Raw genomic sequence first — 27255 nt, 5'->3', positions numbered from 1 at the left:
AATATTCTGATTGGAGCCGTTCCTCATCGGATGAAGTAGAAGATGCCGCTTGGATCAAGATGGTTGCCGGTCTGGATCGCCTCTTCTTCCCGGATAGGATGAAGACTTTGGAGCCTCTTCTGGACCTCTTCAGCCGCAGGATTATGGATCGCCAGCCCCCGCTTGGGTTGGATGAAGATTTTGGAGCCAGGACCGATCGGTGATACCCGGTGAGGTGAAGATAAGGTAGGAAGATCTTCAGGGGCTTAGTGTTAGGTTTATTTAAGGGGGGTTTGGGTTAGATTAGGGGTATGTGGGTGGTGGGTTGTAATGTTGGGGGGGGTATTGTATGTGTTTTTTTACAGGCAAAAGAACTGAATTTCTTGGGGCATGCCCCGCAAAGGGCCCTGTTCAGGGCTGGTAAGGTAAAAGAGCTTTGAACTTTTGTAATTTAGAATAGGGTAGGACATTTTTTATTTTGGGGGGCTTTGTTATTTTATTAGGGGGGTTAGATTAGGTGTAATTAGCTTAAAATTGTTGTAATATTTTTCTAATGTTTGTAAATATTTTTTTATTTTTTGTAACTTAGTTCTTTTTTATTTTTTGTACTTTAGTTAGTTTATTTAATTGTAGTTATTTGTAGGTATTGTATTTAATTAATGTATTGATAGTGTAGTGTTAGGTTTAATTGTAGGTAATTGTAGGTATTTTATTTAATTTATTTATTGATAGTGTAGTGTTAGGTTTAATTGTAACTTAGGTTAGGATTTATTTTACAGGTAAATTTGTAATTATTTTAACTATTTTAGCTATTAAATAATTCTTAACTATTTAATAGCTATTATACCTGGTTAAAATAAATACAAAGTTACCTGTAAAATAAATATAAATCCTAAAATAGCTACAATATAATTATAATTTATATTGTAGCTATATTAGGATTTATTTTACAGGTAAGTATTTAGCTTTAAATAGGAATAATTTATTTAATAAGAGTTAATTTATTTCGTTAGATTTAAATTATATTTAACTTAGGGGGGTGTTAGTGTTAGGGTTAGACTTAGCTTTAGGGGTTAATACATTTATTAGAATAGCGGTGAGCTTCAGTCGGCAGATTAGGGGTTAATGTTTGAAGTTAGGTGTCGGCGATGTTAGGGAGGGCAGATTAGGGGTTAATACTATTTATTATAGGGTTATTGAGGCGGGAGTGAGGCGGATTAGGGGTTAATAACTTTATTATAATAGCGGTGCGGTCCGCTCGGCAGATTAGGGGTTAATAAGTAGATATAGATGAAAAGAGAATGCAAAGTAGATGCAAAGGTAGATATAGATGAAAAGAGAATGTCTGAGTTCTGGCAAAAGATACAGCTCCCAAAAATCGAGGAAAAAGAGTTAGAGTTGATGAACTCCTCTATAACAGAAGAGGAAGTGATAAAGATGATAGACCGAATTAAAACTAATAAGGCTCCGGGACCGGATGGTCTTCCGGCCGAATTCTATAAAATAATTAAGAAGGATATCTCGAAAATACTTGTGGAATTGTACAATAGTTATTTGATACAGGGGAGATTAAATTCTCTTTATTTCACAGATTCCACAGTGGCATTAATCCATAAGAAAGGGAAAGCAGCAGAGGAACTGGGGTCTTATCGTCCAATTTCACTCCTAAATCAGGACTATAAGATATTAACGGCCATTATAGCAGACAGATTAAAAAAAGTGGTCGGCAATTTGATTCATAGTGACCAATCTGGATTCATCCCGGGGAGGAATGTGGTAAGAAATATGCAGAGGGTCTTAGTCACTGTGGATCATTATTATAATATATCACAGATACCGAAGAAAAAACTACCACCAGACTTGGCCTTACTCACTATCGACGCAGAAAAAGCGCTTGATTCTATTATTTGGGAGCATCTATTCTTATCCCTTAAGAAATTTGGCTTTGAGGGGAATATGATTCAGTTAATTAAAAAGATTTATGCCTATCCTAGGTCTCAACTATTAGTAAATGGTGAACTATCTCAGTTAATAACGTTGCAGAGAGGGACTAGACAGGGGTGTCCCCTGTCGCCCTTACTTTTTAATCTAGCGCTAGAACCTCTGGCTATTCACCTTAGACAAGAACTAACGGGAATTGAATGTGGGGGGCATAAAGTTGTAATCTCTTTATATGCCGATGATATTATGTTATTTCTACAGAATACGAAAGAAAGTATTCCCAAATGCTTGGCAGTTATTAATAATTTTTCCACATTCTCTGGTTATAGAATGAATAAGCAAAAGTCAGAGTTGCTCTGGATAAACCAAACAAGAACAAGTCCGACGCAACACGGGTTTAAAGTGGTAAATTCGTTAAATTACCTCGGCATAAAAATAAGTAAGAACCCAAAAGAATGGTATAGTCTTAACTATGGGGATTATTTTGACAAATTAGAAGGGAAACTAAGCAAGTGGAAGATTCAATACCTCTCGCTCTCTGCAAAAATAGTCTTAATTAAAACAATTGCTTTCCCCCAATTATTGTTTTTAATGCAAAATTTACCGCTGTTGATCAACAGACGTGATATTGCAAGATACAATAGTACATGCGCTCAATTTATATGGGGCAAAAAAAAAGGTCGGATTGCGATTAAGAAGTTGGTCCAAAGTAAAAGATATGCGGGTTTGGCTTTACCGGACATTGTAAAATATAATATAGTAGCCCTTATGAAATTTGGTATTGATTGGCTAACGGAAGCCAACTGTCTGACTTATTATGATATGGAATCCTCCCTGGTGAATCCATTTGATCTTAAAGCAATTTTACATTACCCGCATCGGAAATTGCCCAGCAATGTTAGTTCATTGCTGACTTTTTCCATTGTGGTTTGTGCATGGCAGAAATTCTGCGGATTAGTGGGTCAAGAGATATACATGTCTAAATATCTACCGCTCATTGGAACCCCTGATTTCATACCCGGGATGAATAATAATTTGGCCTTTAAAATCTGGTCTGCAAAAGGGTTACGCTATTTTCTACAGTTAGTCCAAAGTGAAGGGCAAGTGATACATACATTTGAGATGTTAGCTGAACAATACCAGCTACCGACTAAAACATTCTTTGCTTACTTACAAGCACGAAGTTATCTCTCAGAGAAACTACAAGCGCATAGGACGGTATGGGATCCAGGAATTGATTTAGGAGTGAAATTATACGTTGCTGGGAAGAGATCTATATCATACTGGTATAAATACTTATTAAGGATAGAAGGTAAAGAGCATCTTGATCAAAGGAAAATGTTCCTCTCGAAATATATTAACACTGTACAAGTGGAAGATATTGAAAGGAGTATTAAATTGGCTGAGGCAGCGACAAGAGTAGTGAGTTGGAAAGAATCACATGTAAAGCTCCTAAACAATTTTTATTTATCCCCTATGAGAATGAGCAAGTGGAAGCAAAACGGGGCCAAGGGAAATTGTTTTAAATGTGGTAGAGAGGGAGCTGATTTGCAGCACTGTATATGGGATTGCCCAAAAATAGGACAATTTTGGAGCAAGGTACAATTTTGGGTGAACAGGTATATAAAACAGGAATACGCTCTTCAATTAAGATACATTTTTCTTCTAAAAGAATATGGGCGTTACAGAGGGGAGGGACAACTAATTAATATGGCTATCTTGGCCGCGCGGCATATGATATTTCGGAAATGGGGAGCTCCTGAAGCCCCGACGATAGGGGAGTTTGTTAATCTTATTAAACTACATATGATTATTGAAAGACAGCTCCTAACTGGAGGCACTGAAAAAGTCTATAGGCTCTTTTTTGATAAGTGGAAGAGGGTAATTCTAGCATGGCCCCAGAGGGAACAGATTCAATTTGTTTCACCCTTAAAAAATAATATCAATTTTATGATGCTGGTCGCCGGTGAGGTTCTCCCCGCATATTGGCTTTAGTGCTCTGTGTTCGGGGTGAGGGATTATCGGACGACACAGATATGAGATAGTGTTCCATCAATGTTTCGGGGGAGGAGGGAGAGAAAGAAAGGAGAAATTTTTTCCCTTTTTTTTTTTTTTTTTCTCTTTCCCTTTCCCTCTTTTTCTTTCTTATTCACCCCTTTTTCCCCTCACTTCCTCCCCCCCCCTTTTAATTCATGATTTGACTACGCCAAAATTAACAAATATAGTGGACAGGCGCTGAACAGGAAGGATAGTTATACGAGATTAGGTATAAGTATAGGAAGCTGTGTCTTCCAATTCAGTTATGATGGCTAGAGGTTCAGTATGTGCTTTTTTTGTTTTTTATTTTATTTTATGTTAGGTCCTCTTCTTATTTACAGATGAAAATAGGAGATATGAGGTTTATTTTTTGATCAATTTATCAGGGATAAAATAGCAGTGTTTATTTAATTTTCAGGACCGTAGTATCCCAGAAGAGAAGTGAATAGGTTTTTTTGACTGTTGATATTTTTGTATCATAGCTTTTTGATTTAAATATCGACATAAGAATGTATTATGATTAATTGTGTTTCAACATAACAAGAGTGGAAATACCGGGCATAAGGGGAGAGGAGGGAAGGGGGAACAATTTCTTCCTTTTCTCCTCTTTTTTTTTTCTTTTTCTTTTTCTCTCTTCAGAATATTTGAGAATTATATTATTCGCTCTAATATGTACAACTGAATTTTTTTATGTAACAACCTTGTTATGTTCTTTTTTTTGAAACCTCAATAAAAAAAAAAAAAAAAAAAAAAAAAGGTGCAGCCAGAAAAAAGCCAGCGTAGCTAACGCACCCCTTTGGCCGCAGAACTCTAAATCTAGGCCTATCTGTCTTTTCATTCTGATTAGTCCAACTAAACGTCTGTGAAGAATAAATAAAAGAAAATTAGCCAAAATAAATCTTGAGCAAGATGATTTCATTTCATTTAAGGGCTAGATTACAAGCGGAGCACTAATTTTCCCGTTTGCGGGCGCACAATAAATAACCAGCCTCAACAATTAGCGCTTATATAGATCAAAGATTAGATCCCTGGTTAAATTTATAAATGTCCACCAAATGCCCCAAAAATACAGTGTAATGTATTTTATTAAAAAATAAATATTGTAGCAGTTTTATTTATTAATAAAATAACTGCCCTATGCAATATTTTGGGGTAAAGTTTGCGGAAGTGGGGTGTTAAAAAAAATGGGACTGTTAAGTGCCTTTATACAGCAGTGTGTTCCCAGTAAATATATACATATAAACACATACATATATATGTATATAATCATATACATATATATTTACAATTAGCTGCCATCACTGCACGACATCCCCTTCGTTGTGCTTTGGTTCTGTGCTGTGTATGACGGCATCAGAACGAGGCTCCCATTGCAGTCTATAAAAGCGCGCTCTCATAAGCTTAATGCTTCCCAGCAATGCGAATGCGAACTTGCGTTCGCATTGCTGTCAACTTGTAATAGTAGCGCACATTAGCGTGCTCTGGTATTACTCAGTGGAGCACAAATATCTATTTCACGAAAGCGATATTTAGCGCTCCACTTGTAATCTGGCCCTAAACATCTTAAGGGGCAAATTAAATTTTTATTCTATCAACATTTTAAAGCACCAGTGAAAATTTGTAGCTTTATTATATATATATATATATATATATATATATATATATATGTATATATATATATATATATATATATATATATATATATATATATATATATATATATATATATATATATATATCATCTCCACACTGCAATTACTTAAAAATTCAAAGGGAAAAATAAGAAAAAAATGATCTGTAATAAAAAAGAATTCACATGGCTTTACCTGATAACAACTGCAAAACAATGCATTCTATTCTACCATTAAGACAGTGGCAATCCTTGTTGTCTGCAGACTCAAGCCCTAATCGGCCCCTCTTTTTTCTTGACTCTTATAGAACATGCACTTTTAAACAACTTTCCAATTTACTTCTAGGGGCCGATTTATCAAAGCTTCAACTGTGAATATGCTGGAATTCTGTGTCAAATTAGACACCAAGTTGATCCGTCGTATTTAACACAGCATCAATGTTGAAATGTTCAACATAATATACGCTCCCGCAAGATCAATCCGATGCAAATTGATCCTTGCGTTATTCAAGCGTAATAATGATCATCTGCCTTTACATTCGACTCTATTCGAGCGTAGTACTGATGATCCACCTTCACATTCGACTCTATTTGACCCTCTTACCAATTTATCAAACATTCAACAGGTACGCTTGCGTCTATTCTGACGCAGCATACCTATTGCTCAAACCGCCACCTCTGAGGCTGCGAATGCCATAGAAATTATTGGGAGTCTGAAAAGGTTTTGTTCTATGATGTTTGTCGTTGCAGACAGTTAAAAATTAACATGCAGCATATTTTTAAATTTGCAATACTTTTATGATGCCGAAGGAGGATAATAATGAACCATCTGAATCATAAAGACTAATAAAAATGTTTCATGTCCCTTTAACCTTTTGTGATATGATGGGAGGCACATACCGCATACCTTGGATAAATATGACGCAAGGAATATGTATAAGGGGATATAGTGACATTCAACAATGCAAGAAACAGTATTATAAGGATATCAAATCAGTTGTCAAAAATTGTGTCATTTTTTAGATTGTGTATTATAATTGCTAAGACATACAATGGCTGTCACTTTTGCTTCATGAACAATTGGTTGTCACATGAACATAACCAAAAAAGATCAGACAATTCAATATGCAGAAAATACATAATTAGTCAACATTTGAATAAAACATTGATGGTTTAGATTTATCAATGGTCCGATGCTATTCAGGTCTGACTTGATGCGTATGTTTTTGACAGACTTGTTAAAAAATAAGGCTGTCGAATGTAGATTTACACCAGCGATGTATGGCAAGAGTAAAGCCCATTGCGAATGCGTTGAGATTGATGCCTTGATAAATCAGCACACTATTGTCTAATTTGTTTTGTCCTCTTGGTATCCTTTGTTAAAAAGCATGCCTACATAGGTTCAGGAGCAGCAACACACTACTAGAAACTAGCTGCTGATTAGTTGCTGCACATATATGACTCTTGTCATTGGCTAACTGGATGTGTTGTTCAGCCAGTTGCCAGTAGTGCATTGCTACTCCTTCAACGAAATATACCAAGATAATGAAGCAAATTTGATATTAGAAGTAAATTGGAAAGTTGTTGATAATTGAATACTCTGTGTGAATCATGAAAGAACATTTTTTGGTTTTATCTCTCTTTAATTTATTTTAAAACTGTTTAGACTTAACTGATATGTTCTTCTATAGCAACACAACAGAAATGCCTTGAAATTAAAAGGTGTTTACTGTCTCTTTAAAGCTTTTCAACAATGAGGATTCCAGCATTCTATGATAGCACAGTCAGTAAAACATGGGGACAAAACATTATTTAGATATTTCATTGAAAGAAGAAAAAATAAGTTTGGAATAGTAAAATTGAAAACAGTTGATGGTAGAATAATAGAAGGAGATAAAGCAAATTTCTGTTCTGTTTTGATAAAATATTGTAAAGATAGAATTTTTACATTAAGGGATGCTACAAAAAAAAATGGAATAAAGCTTAACACTAATCTTTTAACAGAGGATGAGGTTTTGTTAGCATTCTCAAAAATAAATGTAAAAAAGTCAGTGAAGCCTGATAATATTCATCCAAGGGTTTTAAAACATCTTTGATCAGTGCTAACTTCCCCATTAACTGATCTGTTTAATCAGTCACTATTAACAGGAGCTGTTCCAGATGATTGGAGAATAGCGAATGTAGTACATCTTCATAAAAGGGGCAGTAGGGAAGAATCTGGTAACTATATGCCAGTTCGTTTAACTTCAGTAGTAGGGAAATTAATAGAAAGTCTCTTAAAAGAAAGCATTATGACTTACATAAAGACATTGAATTTAGAGGACAAAAATTAACATGGGTTTACTTCAGGGAGATTGTGTCAGACTATTATAGACTTCTTAGATTATGTAACAAAAGTATTAGACCAGGGTGGAGCAGTTGATGTAGCATATCTAGATTTCAGCAAAGCATTTGACACCTTCCCAGACAACAAATTAATTCACAAATTGTATCACCTTGGTCCAGACTCAAAAATTGTGAACTGGGTTGAATGCTGGCTTTAAGTGAATGTAAAGTTTGCCAATAGTGTGCCCGTTTTTTAAAAATCCTATTAAAAACAGGGGAACTTCCATTCATCAAACTTTACATTTTACTCGTTTTGTTAAAATACTTATCTTTTATTCTTGAAAGCTGCTCCAGCGCTTCCCCCGCACAACACAAGCCTCTTTATACGTCAGCCATGAATTTGGCTTTTTCCAATCACGGCTTTCCCCTCCAGAGCAAACATTGCCTGAGGCCAAGCCGTGATTGGAGGAAGCCTGATTCATAATTTTTAACATATGAAGAGACTTGTGATGGGTGGGGGAAGTGCTGGAGCGGCTTTCAAGAATAAAAGGTAAGTATTTTAACAAAACAAGTGAAATGTAAAGTTTGATGAATGAAAGTGCCCCTGTTTTTAATAGGATTTTTTAAAACCGGTACACATTTGTCAAACTTTACATTCACTTTAAGGACAGAAAACAAAGTGTCAGTAAATGGAGAACATTCAGCAGAGGGCGCTGTTACTGGTGGTGTTCCTCAGGGGTCAGTTCTGGGGCCTGTTTTGTTTAACATATTTATCAGAGATATCAGCAAAAGGCTACAGAGGAAAGTATGTCTGTTTGCAGATGATGCAAAAATTTGTAATAGAGTAGATGTTCCGGGGGGGGGGGGGGGGGGGGGAATTATTATTTCAGATGATTTAAAATTTAGTAAACAATGTAGTACTGCAGCAAGTAAGGCTAGCAGAATTCTTTGATGTATTGGTAGAGGTATTTGCAGAAAAAATGGTAAGGTTCTTATGCCACTTTACAGATCATTAGTTAGGCCTCATCTTGAGTATTGTGTTGTGCAGTTCTGGAGGCCATATCTACAGAAAGATATAAACAAACTTGAATCTGTGCAAAGGAGGGCTACCAAAATGGTACATGGTCTAAAAAATAAAACTTACCAGGAAAGGCTCAATGACCTAAATATGTATAGCTTAGAGGAGAGAAAGGAAAGAGGTGATATGATAGCAAATTTCAAGTATATTAAAGGGCTTAGTAAAACTGAGGCTGTGAGTATTTTACATAAAAAGGAAAATTCAAGAAGAAAGGGGTCATGATCTCAAGCTGAAGGGTAGTATATTCAGGAGTAATTTGAGGGAGCACTTCTTTACAGAAAGGGTAATTGATTTGTGGAATATACTTCAACAAGAGGTAGTAATGACAAACACTGTGGGGCACTTTAAGAATGCCTGGGTCAAGAATAAGGCTATTTTACGAACTAGATAAGCTTACACTTTTAGGAAATATCTGGCAAACTTGCTATACCTATGGCTCTTATCTGCCATCAATATTAATGTTTCTATGATTTGATAAATCCATTCCTTAAAGGGGCATGACCCAACGTTTTCTTTCATGATTCAGATACAGCATAGAATTTCAGATTTACTTATTTTATCTAATTTGCTTTATTCTCTTTGTATCCTTTGCTGAAGAAGCAGCATTGCACTACTGGGAGCTAGCTAGGAACCAATAACATGAGGCATATATGTGCAGCCACCAATCAACAGCTTCTGAGCCTACCTTGGTATCCTTTTCAACAAAAGATATCAAAAGAACAAAACAAATGGAATAATTGAAGTAAATTGGAAAGTTGTTTAAAATAACATGCTCTGTCTGAATCATAAAATAAAATTAGGTTTCATGTCCCTTTAAGCACAGGGGGTCAGCCATATTTCTGAACTTCCGTTTAGTCAGGAATATCTTAACATTCTGGTCTTTTGGTGTGACACCCACTGCTCTCAAGGTAAAAAACTGCTTTCATAGAAATACTATAGGGGCTTCTTATTACTGGATTGCCTATAGCATCTCACAAACCCAGAGAACTTTATGGAATTAGACCCTTTGGCTCTCTCATATTTTCCATGCTGGAATAAGAGGTTTTTATAGTATGGTGGTTAATGCTTCTAAATCACAAGCCTGAGAGAAAAAAAAAAACTATATATATTTTCTGTATCTGTCAAAGGTGAAGAGAGATGACTCTAAGAAAATAGAAGAAGACTTGTAAAGTATATCTTTATCTTGTACCAGATGGAATTCCATTCTCTCAACAGACAAAGTTTTTCACCTCATATCTGGTTTTGAAATCATAATAAATCTCCTGCAGGAAAAATAAATTCACCTTCCCAGTTTGACAACTTTAAATATTTTATTTTCCTGACTAATGTTACCTCATTACAGGGATAGAAAAGTCAAAATTGAAACCTGTTTGGGATGCATTTCAATTTTAAATTGAAGCATTTTTGCATTATATTCCCATTAGTAAAAATGTTTCTAGTAAAAGTTAGTATTGTTTTTCAGATGGATACACAGATATGTTATGAGTTAAAAAAAAAAGTGTAACCCTTTTTTATAGCGTTGCTACCCTTAACAAGAGATATATCTCCACATCTCTTTATATAAGTACAAACCAATAAGAGTGACCAATAAGTCAGCTATACCTGTTTGAAATTAGTACAAAAAACACCTTCTATAGTGATTGATATATACAAAAAAAATCTTGAAAAAAAGCTGTTAAAGATGAAACGCGTTAATGAGAAGCCTGGATTGAATTATAACATGACGTTTTAACAAACCGGCTATCTGCTCATTGGATAGGTCACATGACATCAGGTGACCACAACAACTTTCATACTGCCCGTAATAAATTATTTACCATTTGTCCGTCACAGGTTCAGTTATCTATTGATGGTATGGCAACAACGTATTTCTTTCAGTTTAAAAAGTTGTTGCCGTGCCATCAAAAGAGAACTGAACCTATGACGGACAAATGGTATATAATTTATTACGGGCAGTTTGAAAGTTGTGTCCGTGCAATAAAAGTGTTTTTTCTGTCAGGATTACATTTTACACAGAGAAACTTTGGGACACCAAGTTGTCGCAAATATATTCTACAGAATATGAATTAAAGGCATTCCAAAATAGTTGCCATACTTAACAAGAAATGGGACATTTCGTATCTTTATGCCAATTAAATAATTCGATGGAATTTTTTTTTTATAGGGTTTATGTATCGTCATATACATATTTTTTAAAAACCACCGTGATATTTTAAATACATTTATTGGGTATATATATATTTTTTAACTGAATATACAATACTTATTTAATAACTTGTATTTATTTTTATAAAGATTGTTTGAATTTAATTCTGATTTATTGTGTGTAGATATGAGGGGTTGTGCACCATAATTCAAGCTCAAGGGGCTTATACTGCATTTTCGTATGGGAAGGAGATGCATACATTACAAATGTGCACAATGAAAATCTTCATTTTAAGAATCATACAAAATGAATAATTGAATTATTCCCACAAAAATATACAGGGAAAAATTGTATTGTTAAGATGCATCAAAAACCGTATCAAAATTGCTCACAAAAAATTGTATTTTATCAAAATTTTTAATTTTGTATGTAAATCACACAGGAATAAAACGTATCAAAAATTCACAGCATAAATAGTAATTTAAGTACACTGAATGTGCAAAAAAATACATAAAAATATCTGTTTTTATAACTACAAAATGCAAAGTGTAATTGTTTATTATAGTAAAACGGCTGAACATGGGTGTTCCATGGGCATTTATTATATTATTTCTCAAATCCCAGCATAATTATCTAAGCATTTCCGTCCTACAGATATCACAGTTTTTTCTCGCAATTTAAGGTTGCGAGTTTTTATCAAAACACTAATTACTCTGACAGGAAAACCTGTTTTTACAGTCAACACTGAAAACAGCGCAGATGGTATTAGATATAATATTAAAGATTAAACATATGCTGATATCTCCTTGTGTATTTCTTACTCCATTGCAAACTTTTATATAGGAGAGAGCTCTCTTTATTTCTATGGGAGACATCTCGCCACTTGCACAGAGAGCTGTTTTTCTTTGATAATTGCCCCTGTAGAGCTAAACATGGTTTTTCACATTTTTAGTGGAGAACTTTAGATCATCTAGCCCATATAGTCAGTATTAGCTTGTATGACACAAATTAAGTCTTCGCTGATGTAATACAAACTACATCCAACTGGTTGAGCAGGCATTGTGTTTGAAAAGGTCCTCACAGGGGGGGGGCGATCCGATATACGGCGCAGGTTTTGGCGCAAGCGTGGAAACCTGCGCCGCCTGTAGTTTCACCTCGCACAGCGAGCTATCACATATACGGCGCCGGCAGTTGCTAAAGTGCCGTAAGTCGAACAAACTAGCGATGTCCAGAAATCAGCGTAAGTACAAATTTCTGGAGTCGCCAGTGAGTTATGGCACTTTAGAAACTGCTGCCGCATAAAAAAACTAACTAAATTATAAAATCTCCCATTACTGTCTAACACGCCTCCCAAAAATAGCCCGACACGTATACCCCTCTATCCGCAATCCCCCCTCTCACTCCTAACAATAAATGTATTAACCCCTAAACCGCCACCCCCGGACCCCGCCACCACCTATATTATACGTATTACCCCCTAATCTGAGCCCCCTACAACGCCGCCACCTATATTAAATTTATTAACCCCTAATCTAATCCCCCTACATCGCCGCGACCTATTTTAAATATATTAACCCCTATTATGATCCCCCTGTTCCAGGCAGTGAAGTCTTCTTCCAAGCGGTGATATCTTCTTCTTCCAGGAACCAGCCGGCGCGGAGCGGAGGAGTTGAAGACCGATGACCGCGGAGCTGAAGACCGTCCACTCTGGAACTGAGGACCGGCAATGCTGGAACTGAAGATCGGCAACGCTGGAACTGGAGACCGGAGCCATGGAGGATCCTCTTCATACGATCTCCGCCATACACTGAATAGGAATTCAAGGTACGCGATTAAAAATGGCGTCCCTTGAATTCCTATTGGCTGATTTGAGCCTTCAAATTCAAATCAGCCAATCGGATGAGAACAACTGTAATTCTATTTGCTGATTTGAATAGCCAATAGAATAAGAGCTACTGTAATTCTATTGGCTATTCTAACCAGCCAATAGAATTACAGTAGCTCTTATTCTATTGGCTATTCAAATCAGCCAATAGAATGACAGTAGCTCTTATTCTATTGGCTATTCAAATCAGCCAATAGAATTACACTAGCTCTTATTCTATTGGCTATTCAAATCAGCCAATAGAATTACAGTAGCTCTCATCCGATTGGCTGATTTGAATTTGAAGGCTCAAATCAGCCAATAGGAATTCAAGGGACGCCATTTTTAATCGCGTACCTTGGATTCCTATTCAGTGTACGGTGGAGATCGTATGAAGAGGATCCTCCACGCTCCATGGCTCCGGTCTTCAGTTCCAGCGTCGCCGATCTTCAGTTCCAGCATCGCCGGTCTTCAGTTCCAGAGTGGACGGTCTTCAGCTCCGCGGTCATCGGTCTTCAACTCCTCCGCTCCACGCCGGCTGGTTCCAGGAAGAAGAAGATGTCGCCGCTTGGAAGAAGACTTCACCGCCTGGAACAGGACCTTCTCCACCGGTCTTCAGGACAGGTAAGGACTACTTGGGGGTTAGACTTAGGTTTTTTTAAGGGGGGATCGGGTGGGTTTTAGAGTAGGGGTGTGTGGGTGGTGGGTTGTAATGGGGGGGTTGTTCTTTTTTTACAGGTAAAAGAGCTGATTACTTTGGGGCAATGCCCCGCAAAAGGCCCTTTTAAGGGCTGGTAATAGAGCTGATTACTTTTTTAATTTAGTTTAGGGTAGGGAAATTGTATTATTTTGGGGGGCTTTTTTATTTTATTAGGGGGCTTAGATTATGTGTAATTAGCTTAGAATTCTTGTAATCTTTTTTTATTTTTTGTATTGTAGTGTTTGTTTTTTTTGCAATATAGTTTAGTGTATTTAATTGTATTTTAGATTAGATAATTGTAGTTTAATTAATTTTTTAATAGTGTAGTGTTAGGTGTAATGTAACTTAGGTTAGGATTTATTTTACAGGTAATTTGGTAATTATTTTAACTAGGTAGCTATTAAATAGTTATTAACTATTTAATAGCTATTGTACCTAGTTAAAATAAATACAAAGTTACCTGTAAAATAAATATAAACCCTAAAATAGCTACAATGTAATTATTAATTATATTGTAGCTATTTTAGGGTTTATTTTATAGGTAAGTATTTAGTTTTAAATATGAATAATTTAGTTAATATTAATATTATTTAGATTTATTTCAATAATAATTAAGTTTTAGGGTTGGACTTAGGTTTAGGGGTTAATATATTTAAAATAGGTGGTGGCGTAGGGGGATCATATTAGGGGTTAATATATTTAAAATAGGTGGCGGCGGTGTAGGGGGATTAGATTAGGGGTTAATATATTTAAAATAGGTGGCGGCGGTATAGGGGGATTAGATTAGGGGTTAATATATTTAAAATAGGTGGCGGCGGTGTAGGGGGATTAGATTAGGGGTTAATATATTTAAAATAGGTGGCCGCGGTGTAGGGGGATCATATTAGGGGTTAATATATTTAATATAGGTAGCGGCGGTGTAGGGGGGTCAGATTAGGGGGTAATACATATAATATAGGTGGCGGTGGTGTAGGGGGGTCAGATTAGGGGGTAATACATATAATATAGGTGGCGGCGGTGTAGGGGGCTCAGATTAGGGGTTAATATAGGTGGCGGCGGTGTAGGGGGTCAGATTAGGGGGTAATACATTTAATGTAGGTGGCGGCGGGGTCCGGGAGCTGCGGTTTAGGGGTTAAGCACTTTATTAGGGATTGCGGTGGGGGATTGCGGTTGACAGGTAGATAGACATTGCGCATGTGTTAGGTGTTAGGTTTTATTTTGCAGGTAGTTTAGGGAGTTACGGGGCTCCAATACTCAGCGTAAGGCTTACTATGCCTGCATTTTGTGGCGAGGTGAAAAAGGAGTAAGATTTCTCCATTTTCGCCACCTAAGTCCTTACGCTGTATATTGGATACCAAACTGCGCGGGTTTGGTATATCACTCTATGGGCCAAAAAACTACGGCCGAAGGGTGAAATATATGAGCATAACTTCTATGTTACGCCGTATATAGGATACCAAACCAGTGCAAAATTTGGCGTCACCGGCTTTTGCGGGCGACGCTGCATATCGGATCGGGCCCAGGATATGTGCATATGCCATTGAAAAGCAGTAATAACTTTTACTAGAAGCATTTTTGCTGATGGAAGTATTTTGCAAAAATGCTTCTTTTTAAAATTAAAATACGCCCTTTGACATTTCAGTATTGATCTTTCTATCCTTTTAATTCGGTTTGCATTTCTAAATATTTCTAATATATGTTCTTTTAAATATAAATTGTTTAATGAAGTTGAAGCTGAAATAATATGTTATAATGCTAAATTTTAAAGTATTTAAAACAGTCATTTTCATTGCTAAATTTGTAAAGCTCTGCAGTCCAGGGACTGGCTAATTAGGGACTGGCTAATTAGGGACTGGCTAATTAGGGGCATACATCAGCATGTACAATATTGCGGGGTTAAAGTTATCATGAAGGATCCATTCAAGTCATTCTAAATTACATGAAAAGTAGGTACACTTTATTTATATGATATGTATATATATATAATACAGAGATAGATAGATATGGTGTATTTTTGGCTAGACAGCTATAATTTAAAAGGCAATGAAAATATATTGTAATTACAAGGTTTTAGTGTCCCTTTTAAAGACAGTACTCTTTATATTTTTTATATTTGCTTTATTCACTTATTTTTTTTCTGTTTCTGAGACTCTTATCTAAACCTTTAATGCAGTTTATCATGTCAATCAAGAAACAACCGTGGCTGTAATAATTTTGAGTGTAATTCTAACTACAAAACTACCAATGACTAATGGACAGATATAAAGAGAAATAACTATGTAGGTAATATGAAACCTCCTTCAGGAGTCATATTTTAAAAGTTGACTGTCTGTGTTTGGGTTTTGTACTTGGACCTGTCAATTACACAACATTTGTAATGTTGGATTGTATTGCAAAAAATGCTTAAGCTGACATCTAAACAATAAATCCTGATTCTTTAATGTCTGGAAAATGTGCAATTATAGATTAGTTTTTCATTTTTTTAAATTGGCCTAGGAAATGAAACAAACTTATAGAAAACATGATTCTTATTTAAATTAAATATATTCAGTTAAAGGGACATTAAATTCAATTTTTTTCTTTCATGATTCAGATAGAGCATGCAATTTTAAGCAACTTTCTAATTTGCTCCTATTATCAATTTTTCTTTGTTCGCTTGCTATCTTTATTTGAAAAAGAAGGCATATAAGCTAAGGAGCCAGCCAATTTTTGGTTCAGTACTCTGGACAGCACTTCTTTATTGGTGGGTGAATTTATCCACCAATCAGCAAGAACAACCCAGGTTGTTCACCAAAAATGGGCTGGCATCTAAACTTACATTCTTGCTTTCGAAAAAAGATACCAAGAGAATTAAGAAAATTTAATAATAGGAGTAAATTAGAAAGTTGCTTAAAATTGCATGCTCTATCTGAATCATGAAAGACCCCCTTTAAAGAAAGCTACTGGTATATAAAGCTCTAGGGTCTTGATCTAAAAACAGCAAAGATGTATAATATGACCTGCCTGTTCATGTTGTATATTTTGTTTAATAGCAGTGAGCCAATGTTTTCCTTAAACAAATATTGGTTGTAATATACCAGTATAGAATAGGCTGTTCTTTTCTTAAAGGCTGCATGCCAAAAAAAATTACATATTTTTTATAAGTTACCTTTACTTATATGTTTGTCTGTTTTGTACAATTTAAGCAAAATATGATATAATTTGCACACCTTGCACTCAGGGAACACTATAAGTTTTTTTAGGTAAAAATATGAAATGTTTTTTGTAGACAAAATATAGACCCTAGAATCCTCAGAGTTCCTCATTAAAAAAAAAAAAAAAAAGAACGAATAAAAAACAAAAAGAAAACAAAACTGGTACTTATGTAATGCGTCATTCAGCAACGATAAAGAGCCTTTATTCAATTAAAATAAATAAACAATTTACCCCAGTTTTATGGCAAAAATAAAAACATTTAATAATATGTTTTTGCTATAAAAAATATTTGTGTTTCATGGTTAGACTTTTTAAATGTATTACTGCTATTTCATTTTTTATTGTTTATTTTTTTAATATAAAAGCAGGAACCAAAGAGGATGTGTAAAGGTTGTTTTGTTTTCTTTTAACTTCATGTAATATTTTAGTAGTAATGTAATTATTACTTACTTAATACCACAGCCAATTGCTTTTGTTATCATAACAAATTTATGATTTAATCCTGCAAAGATTGTTGAAAGAAAGATGCCTCAGTAAAGTTCATATTTTGGTTCTCCCTCCTTAAAAAAATTACCCTTATTAAGGTAAAATCTATTTAAAAACCTTTTCATTATCACTACGTCATCATTCTATTCTAATTTTCAATTAAAATGCTCCTTATGGCCCCGGTATTTAAAAAATAAGAACAAAAACCTCAGTATAGAATTGTTTTATAGCGTTGTACCTGGCCTCAACTACAATAATAATAATTCCCTTGCTTTAGCACAATTTTTCACTGGAACATATTTTGATAATAAAATGAGAACATAAGGCCAACTTGTTCTGTTTAGTTTCCTTATTTCAATCCTTCCAGTTGTTTTATTTACATTATGGACATTTTATTTGGTTGAATGTATAGAAGCCTTAAAAAGGCATCACACATAACAATACAGGTTCAAAAGAAGACATTATGGGGTCGATTTATGAAGCAGCGGATGCTGCTTACGACCCACACCGCTTCAGTTCCGCTTGAAGCAGAAGTTAAGAAGCAGCGGTCCTAAGACCGCTGCTCCTTAACTCGTCAGCCACCTCTGAGGTGGCGGACAGCAATCAGCCTGATCGAATATGATCGGGTTGATTGACACCCCCTGCTAGCAGCCGATTGGCCGTGAATCTGCAGGGGGCGGTATTGCACCAGTAGTTCACAAGAACTGCTGGTGCAATGATAAATGCCGACAGCGTATGCTGTCTGCATTTATCGATGTGCAGCGGACATGATACGCTACTTTGTATCATGTCCGTCTGCACAATAATAAATTGACCCCTATGAATCATTGAATACATTTCTAATGGATGTCTCATTGTGTAAGTAAAATTTCCTGAGCAAGTATTTAGAGCTCCCATAACAGTCACAGCTAGCCTCTGGAGATATATTTTGTCCTATCTAGTGAGACAACTTTAACATAACAAAACAGATGTGAATATTTTTACAATTCCAACCAGTTACATAAGCTGTTTTACAAGCGTGTTGCTGGTGTATTTATTGTTTTTTCCACAATGCTATTGGTTCAATTTGATATATTGGCAGCTCCTGCCAGTACAGCTGTTAATTGCAGGAACATCCACTTACAAAATGCTGAAAAAGACAGGTGAAGCAATGCTCAATGAAATTCAATAGTTATGTGCTCGGTTGAAATTTCCGGTTCAGCCGAATCTTTAATTCGGAATTTTCAAAATACTTCATATTTAGAATATTCTATGCCTGTGTGGCTCGGTATTTGTCTCATTTTAAACTAAATGAATAAAGACCATTTGTGGAACATTTACATTTGTTTTCGTTAAGCAAAAGTGCATGTTCCAGTTCTAAAAGTGTAAAATTTCATCTGTAGAGGCTAAAATACTTACCTAAGCACGCTGGAGAACTGCATTAACCCACACCACTTCTTCACAGTGCTCCAGCCACCATAAAGGCTGTGACACACTGCAAGCGGAGCGGCGTGCAGTGTGTAGATGCGGTTGTGTGCGCTCAGTGTATCCTGCCTTTTCATCTCTGAGCACTCTGCTGCATCAGGTCGCGTAGCTGAGCGCTCAGAGATGAAATATCTGAACTTCAGAAGCGATGCGACGCGGAGCGAAGCAGCTGCTTCACCTCGCACCGCATTGCTTGCAGTGTGTCACAGCCTTAAAAGTTGGCTTAGTGTGGCTCCCAGGGCTTGGACAAAAGGAGGTTCTACTTTACTGCTGCACTAAGCCTCTTGTTAGCGCGGCTGGGGCTCTGTGAAGAAGAGGAGCGAGTTAGCACAGATCTCCAGCGTGCTTACGTAAGTATTCTTAACTATTTAAAGAATACAAAGGAATAATGCAGAATTCGGAATTAGTCTTTCACTTTCTTTAAATTTCGAGTAACATTTGTCCAGATATTCATCTCGTTAAAGGAGACAAATATTTGTGTTTCATTAATGAATGTGCATTTGTAACAAAACAAATGCACATGTCTAAGTTTCAAATATAATCTTGCCTTTAAAATGAGGTACCTCAAAAAACACACACATGTCTATGAATCGGTCAATTAATAGATACTTCCAGTAATCTCAGCAGAGAATGTTTTCTAGAGTAGACATAGTGGCAAATAGTCAAAGCAAATTCAAATCATATTCTAAATCAGCTTCTTTCTAAATGGAGATAGAACAGCAATAATTGAGGTTCATTTCTCCAGTAGGGCCTGGTTTGTTGAATAATTTTCACCACACATTATAGCCATGATAGAGAGAGAATTCTAAACATGTTTATGAGAGCACATCGTTTCTAGACGAATGTGCAGATGAGAGTGAACGAGAGAGATATTCAAGAATATAAAGTGAGGAAGACCAGTTACAGATCTTAATGCTGAAGAAGAATGTAAAAAGACAATTTTGTCTCAATAAAACCCTCTCAAATAATAGCAGAAATCTATTTTCAGGGTAAAATAGGAACTTTATATACTAAGTAAATTGAACCCCAAACAGGCACCAGTGCTTTTAATGATCCTAAAAAATAACACAAATGTATTTAGTCTCTCCTTTGATTATTTTGTATCAAACGTTACAAGATAAAGATTTAAAAGGACAGTAAACAATACAAATAAAACCATTTGAAAGTAAATTGTAGTCATTAAATGTATCATATTTTTGTCTAACTGTTTATTTCCTATTAATTACAGGGAAATGAAACCCAAAAAAATTATATCATGGTTCAGATAGAGAATACAAATTTAAACAACTTTCTAATTCACTTCTATTATCTAATCTGTTTCATTCTCTTGGCATCATTTGTTGAAGGAGCAGCAATGCACTACTGGTTTCTAACTGAACACATGGGTGAGCCAATGACAATTGGTTTATTTATGCAGTCACCAATCAACAGCTAGAACCTAGGTTCTCTGCTGCTCCTGAGCTTGCCTAGATAAACCTTTCAGCAAAGGATAACAAGAGAATGAAGCAAATTAAATAATAGATGTAAATTGGAACGTTGCTTAAAATTGTATTCTCTATCTGAATCATGAAAGAAAATTTAGGGGTTTCATGTCCCTTTAATATAAATTTTTGTTGTTTTTCCTAAAACAGATCTCAATTTATCCAGCTGCGCAGATTGACGATAACAAGAGATGCTTCTGTCTTTCTTCCCCATGCCTGTCTTTTCCTCTGCAGCAATTCTGCATATGGGCACTCATTATGCACACAACATTGCAATTAGGGATGGGCGAATGTTTCTAAACATTCGAAATTTAAAACAAATTTTTATACATTCGTTCGTTCGAATAAAATTTTGAATGTTTATATAACATTCTAACATTCTATTTTCGAATTTTCGTTTTCAAATTTTTCAATAAAATTTGAAAATATTCGTTTGAATAATAGAATGTTTAGCTATTTGAAATAGTATTTCTAGTCTACAACTGTGTTTAATAAATGTAATATTCGAATTTGAGTACTACATTCGAATTTGAATGTCACATTCAAATTTGAAATAGTATTTCTAGTCTAATACTCTGTTTTTAATGTGATATTCGAATTGAATGTGATATTCGATTCGAATGTGACATTTGAATTCGAAATAGTATTTCTAGTCTAATACTGTGTTTTATAAATGTAATATTCGAATTCGAATGTCACATTTGATTCGAATGTGATATTTGATTCGAATGTGACATTCCAAATAGTGTTTCTAGTCTACAATTGTGTTTTATAAATGTAATATTCGAATGTGACATTCGAAAACTGTAAATAACATTCGAAAATCAAATTTTTAAGAATATTCATTCTTATCAACATTCTATTAAGTAAATCGAATTTCTACAATAACATTCGTTCTAACATTCGAATTCGGATATAAACACATTCGCCTATCCCTAATTGCAATCCAGAGTTTACTTGGACGTACAGTTATTTAAAGGGCAGAGAGTAAACATGTAAACGCTGAATGGTGCAGGAAGCTCCTTTCTCAAGGACAGAAACAGTTATAAGGAGTGAACAAGACAGCCATTAGGGTGGCCTTACAAAATAGAGTTACATTAATATAAATGGCACATCTCTATATTATTTATTTGATCAAAAATTTAAATAATTACATTGCGATGCAGAAATTAATACTGAATGCTGTAGTACATTTTAATAATGATCTTGTTTGCATTGTCCCGGGCACGCTAAGATTAACTTGTATTTTACAAATCTTTATTTAATATAGTGCTAGATTACAAGTGGCGTTATTCTGTGGGAGCCCGCATACCACACACAAACCAAGTTTAGACTTGACGTGCTTGTGCACATATTCCCCCATAGAGATCAATGGAGAAAAAATGTTGGAATAAACCTAACATCTGCGATTGCAAAATCGCCATCGCATTTTCACATTCCCCATTTAAGTCTATAGAGAAAAAAACACCCTAACATAAGCCCCTAGTCTACAAACCCCTAACCTGACATCCCCCCAAATCGTCAACACTAAATAAACATATTAACCCCTAAACCGCCGTCCTCCCACATTGCAAATACCTAAATTATACTATTAACCCCTAAACCTAATACCCCCTAACTTTAACAATATTAAAATACACTTATATTAAAGTTACAATATACTAACTACCTTAAAATAAATCAAAAATTACCTGTGAAAAAAATTAAAACCTAAGCCTAAACTAAAAAAAAAACTAACAATACTTGTTTTACAAAAATAAATTATACCAAAAATAAAAAAGCTACATTACCAAATAAAAAAACTTACATTACTAAAAATAATAAAATCTAACAAATTACCAGAAAAAAAAACTACCATTACAAAAAACACACATTTTGTAATAGTAGTTTTTTTTTTTTCTTGCTAATATTAGGTTTTATTATTTTTAGTTTTTTTATTATTAGGTTTTATTATTTTTTCATTTTTTGCGATGTGGGGGGGCGACAGTTTAGGGGTTAATAGCATTATTTAGTGTTGGCGATGTGGTGGGGGGGCGGCGGTTTAGGGGTTAATAGTTTAACTTAGGTAGTAGTAATGCAGGGGCATGGTTTATGGGTTATTAGGTTTATTTATTATTTGCGATGCGGGGGGGCAGCGGTTTAGGGGTTAACAGCTTTATTTCTTAGTTGCGTTGCAAGGTGATGGCGGTTTAGGGGTAATAGTGTAGTTTATGGGTGTTAGTGTACTTTGTAACATATTTTTTATGTGTTTTGTGAAACTCTTTTGTTTCGTAAAACACATAACTACAGTTCTTTGAATGCAGAATGGATTGTTGCGGTATAGGCCATATCGCTAGCGGGAAAGCCATACCGTGTGACTTGTAATATTAAGTAGGTGACCATTCAGCGTGCGGTAAAGCCATACCACACAACTTGCAATCCGGCCCAACGGAAATAATACGGTTATTACAAGTTGAAAGTAAACGTGTTTGCTTTAGCACAATCAAATTTAATGTGCATCGAGTTAGCATGACTTCAGAGCTCTGGTTAACATAGACATATATACAGCTATAAAGCACATATGTATACATATATAGACATATTAAATAGCTGAAAACATGAAAAATCATATTTTTGCAATATTTAAATTGAATAAAGTGTTTACGTATTTAATGTAAATATTTCACATTCCAATCGTTTTCAGATAAGGCAATATGTTCTAAGTATTTTAAATAGATATTCCGATATATATCTTTAAATATACCTATATATAAGTATATATATATATATATATATATATATATATATATATATATATATACAGTATATATATATACACTGTATATATATACTGTATTTTATATATATATATATATATATATATATACTGTGTGTGTGTATGTATATATATATACTGTGTGTGTGTATGTATATATATATACTGTGTGTGTGTATGTATATATATATACTGTGTGTGTGTATGTATATATATATACTGTGTGTGTGTATGTATATATATATATATATATATATATATATATATATATAAAAGTATGTAAAGGGCCAGCACTCACGGTTATCAAACATCCACCCAGGGTGCTTCCAAGGTCAAAGTATAGGTAGTGGAGAAAAGGATGCACTCGCCAGGATTTTCAAATCGTTACCTTTATTTCTTGTAACGTTTCGGGGTGTTACCCCCTTTCGTCAGACACCAACAAAAATAATTAATTATTTTTGTTGGTGTCTGATGAAGGGGGTAACACCCCAAAAAGTTACAAGAAATAAAGGTAACGGTTTGAAAATGCTGGCGAGTGCATCCTTTTTTCCACTACCTATATATATGTATAGATATATACAGATATATAGGTATAATTTTTTTGTCTTAGTAAGAGACACATGTTCCGAAAAGTCACACTAAATAAACTACTGTTTGCCCTTGAATATCCAGTGAGTGTGGATTTACTCTCTACTAAGTGAATACGGACGTTTGGATCTTGACACCCTGGTAGCTGCATATGAGAAATGTTAGTGCAGACTCCCACAACTACTATTACTATATAAAGATATAGATATATAGTTTACCAAAAAATCCTCAGATATATTTAGAAATATTTATTTAAGAATACATAGAAAATATTCTTCTTTGTGAAGCACATTGGAATATGAAATATTCATAATTCATGTCGGGTTTAGCACACTTGAATAAACACAATCTGGTTAGCGTGCAAGTACGGGTGTTAGTTTTTTTGCAGTTTGCGTGCTCCAAATCTATGGGAGAATACGTTAACGTGGTTGCGATATTCAAAGTTCAAATTTTTGCATGCATCGGCTTTCACTTGCAAGGTAACTTTTTACTTTCAACTAGTAATACGAACACAACACGACAAACGCCAGTTAACGTTCGAGCGGGAGCGCAAAATTGAACTCCACTCGTAATCTAGCCCATAGTGTCTCTTTTTTCTAAATGTATATATAAATATACAGAGAAAAAATTGTACCTAAATTAGAATAAAGAAGCAAATTAATATTAATTAATTATTTTTGTTGGTGTCTGACGAAGGGGGTAACACCCCGAAACGTTACAAGAAATAAAGGTGATTTGAAAATCCTGGCGAGTGCATCCTTTTCTCCACTACCTATATATATATATATATATATATATATATATATATATATAGATACATACAGATATATAGGTATCATTTTTTTGTCTGAGTAAGAGACATCTGTTCTGAAATGTCACACTAAAATAAACTACTGTTTGCCCTATCCAGTGAGTACAGACGTTTGGATCTGCATATGAGAAATGTTAGTGCAGACTCCTACAACTACTATTACTATATAAAGATATAGATATATATTTTACCAAAAAATCCTCAGATATATTTAGAAATATTTATTTAAGAATACATAGAAAATATTCTTCTTTGTGAAGCACATTGGAATATGAAATATTCATAATTCATGTCGGGTTTAGCACACTTGAATAAACACAATCTGGTTAGCGTGCAAGTACGGGTGTTAGTTTTTTTGCAGTCTGCGTGCTCCAAATCTTTTGAAGAATACGTTAATGTGGTTGCGATATTCAAAGTTCAAATTTTTGCATGCATCGGCTTTCGCTTTTTACTTTCAACTTGTAATACGAGCACAACACGACAAACGCCAGTTAACGTGCGAGCGGGAGCGCAAAATGGTGCTCCACTCGTACTCTAGCCCATAGTGTCTCTTTTTTCTAAATGTATATATAAATATACAGAGAAAGAATTGTACCTAAATTACAATAAATAAGAAAATTAATATAAATTAAAACAATATGATAATGTGCTCAAATTATTCCATAGAGTGTTTTACTAGATTTTCAAATTGAAAACATAATTTCCTATTGGTTAAAATAAAAAATAAAAAAGTGAAGTTGAATTTTGAAGATGATAGCTTTTGATCAGCCTGAAGGTAAAAGCTTATTTCATCTCATGAATGCTTCAATAAATATGAACATTTTAAATAGCCTTTATTTTTTAATTTTGTTCCTTTTTGTATGTGTCAAATACTTGATTGATTTATTGATTTATTTATGTATTTTGTACTGTAGAAATATACTATTTAGAACATTTGTGATATTTGGCAAAAATAATACTTATGTTCTTAAAACAATAATAAAAAAACAACTTTTGACATGTAATCACATATGAAATTTGAACCTTCAAAGGGAATTGCATATATCCAGTTGCAATTTCATTATCTTCTTGTAGCTATGTAAACCTAAAAGTCATATCAACTATTATGAATAGAAATGCCTTGTATTCAAGGGAAACTTTATACAGTTTACATCTTGCCTTTCACATTTACATTATTGAGTTAAATTTGAAAAGTTTCTGTTAATCTAAGGACTGCTGCATTAAATAGTATATATTTTATATAACTAAATTAAAAAATAGAAATGAATTGTGATACTGATTGAAGGAAGTATGAGGGAAAATGATAGCTTCACTATTCATAGAATTATTAGAACATACTGCAGCCAATTTATAGAGGTTTTAAGTTGGCTGCTGATAGAGTGACACTGAGGGAAACCTCAAATAACCATTATGTTGCAAGCTACAATATCATTTTGATTTTTATGTTGTCATCAATCATTTCTTGTTAAATTTATTAGAGATTATTCTGATTTTCTATTTTCTTAAGTATAAAATTAGCAAACCGTTCTTTGGAAGGACTTTCAGACCGCACTGTAACCACAAATCCAGCAGTTAAAATAAAAATAACAGATTTGCCAAATCAATCTACATAACAAACGTCCTCAAGTAAAACAGTGTACAATAATGTATAGCAATTTCCACTTCAGAAAATGCAATTTCTTTTTCTATATGTCATACAATATTTTTTTTTTTTTTTTTTAAATGTAATATTTCCCTCCCACCACTTTGTGGCAGTATGTTGCACATTGTCTGCTCTAAACAGTTACAACTTTTGTCTAGGAGGTTGACCCTATTTTTAAACAACCTATCCTACAGCTTTTTATTACAGCAACTAGATTCAATGCTTTATTTGCTTGTTTATTAAACTTTTGGGTGTGAACATCAATGTAATTAATCTTGTTAACTCTAGACTACACTATTTTATTACTCTTTATCAATTGAAAAATATCAAGAAAATTTCTATACATGGAAGCAAAAAATTCAGAGAAATGAATTTCAATGGGCCTTCAAGTATTGGTAAATTTGACGTTTTAAAATCAGGTCTGGAATCTAAGCAATATTTTACAGGGGCTTTAATTGAACACTTTTAATATAGATGCACAGTAACTTACTTTTTGATCAAGCCGTGCCATTGTAATACCCCACGCTCTGCCGCCAACTTCAAAACTCTTATTTTTTAGGAGCTAACAGATTTAATTGTTCTCCAATCAGTGCTCTAGCTGTATGGCACTATGTTGGAACTAGAGCACCGAAAGGAGAACAGTTCATACTGTTAGCTCATAAAAAATTAGTCTTGAAGTGGACGGCTGGAGTGCGGTGTATTAGAATGGCACAGCTCAATGAAAAAGTAAGTTACAGCGCATCTTTATTAGAAGTGATCAATTAAAGTGACCATCAAATTTTGATCTGTGGTCCCAATGTATAAGGAATTTGGCCATCACTGATTTAACATATAGACAGAGAAGAACTATTGACAAATTGTGTGCTGGGCCAATCTGTCTATAGCAATTCTTGCTGCTAGTTCATTATCTACAATTTTTTAAGTAATAAAGATGTAGGTAATTTGATGGAGCTCATTTAGTGATTAGAATAACCATAAATTAAACATTTCGATTATTTCCTTTTATGAAGTTTTTCCATGTCTTTGTTTTTCTGAGCAATGCTACAGCATATACTTTGACAGTTAAACTGTACAATATCTCAAAAAAGTGAGTATACCCCTCACATATTTGTAAATATTTTATTATATCTTTT

The sequence above is a fragment of the Bombina bombina genome, chromosome 3, assembly GCF_027579735.1.
Source record: "Bombina bombina isolate aBomBom1 chromosome 3, aBomBom1.pri, whole genome shotgun sequence".
In the NCBI taxonomy this organism is placed as follows: Eukaryota; Metazoa; Chordata; class Amphibia; order Anura; family Bombinatoridae; genus Bombina; species Bombina bombina.
The sequence above is the reverse complement of the archived record's forward strand: the minus strand, read 5'-3'. Positions refer to the sequence as shown.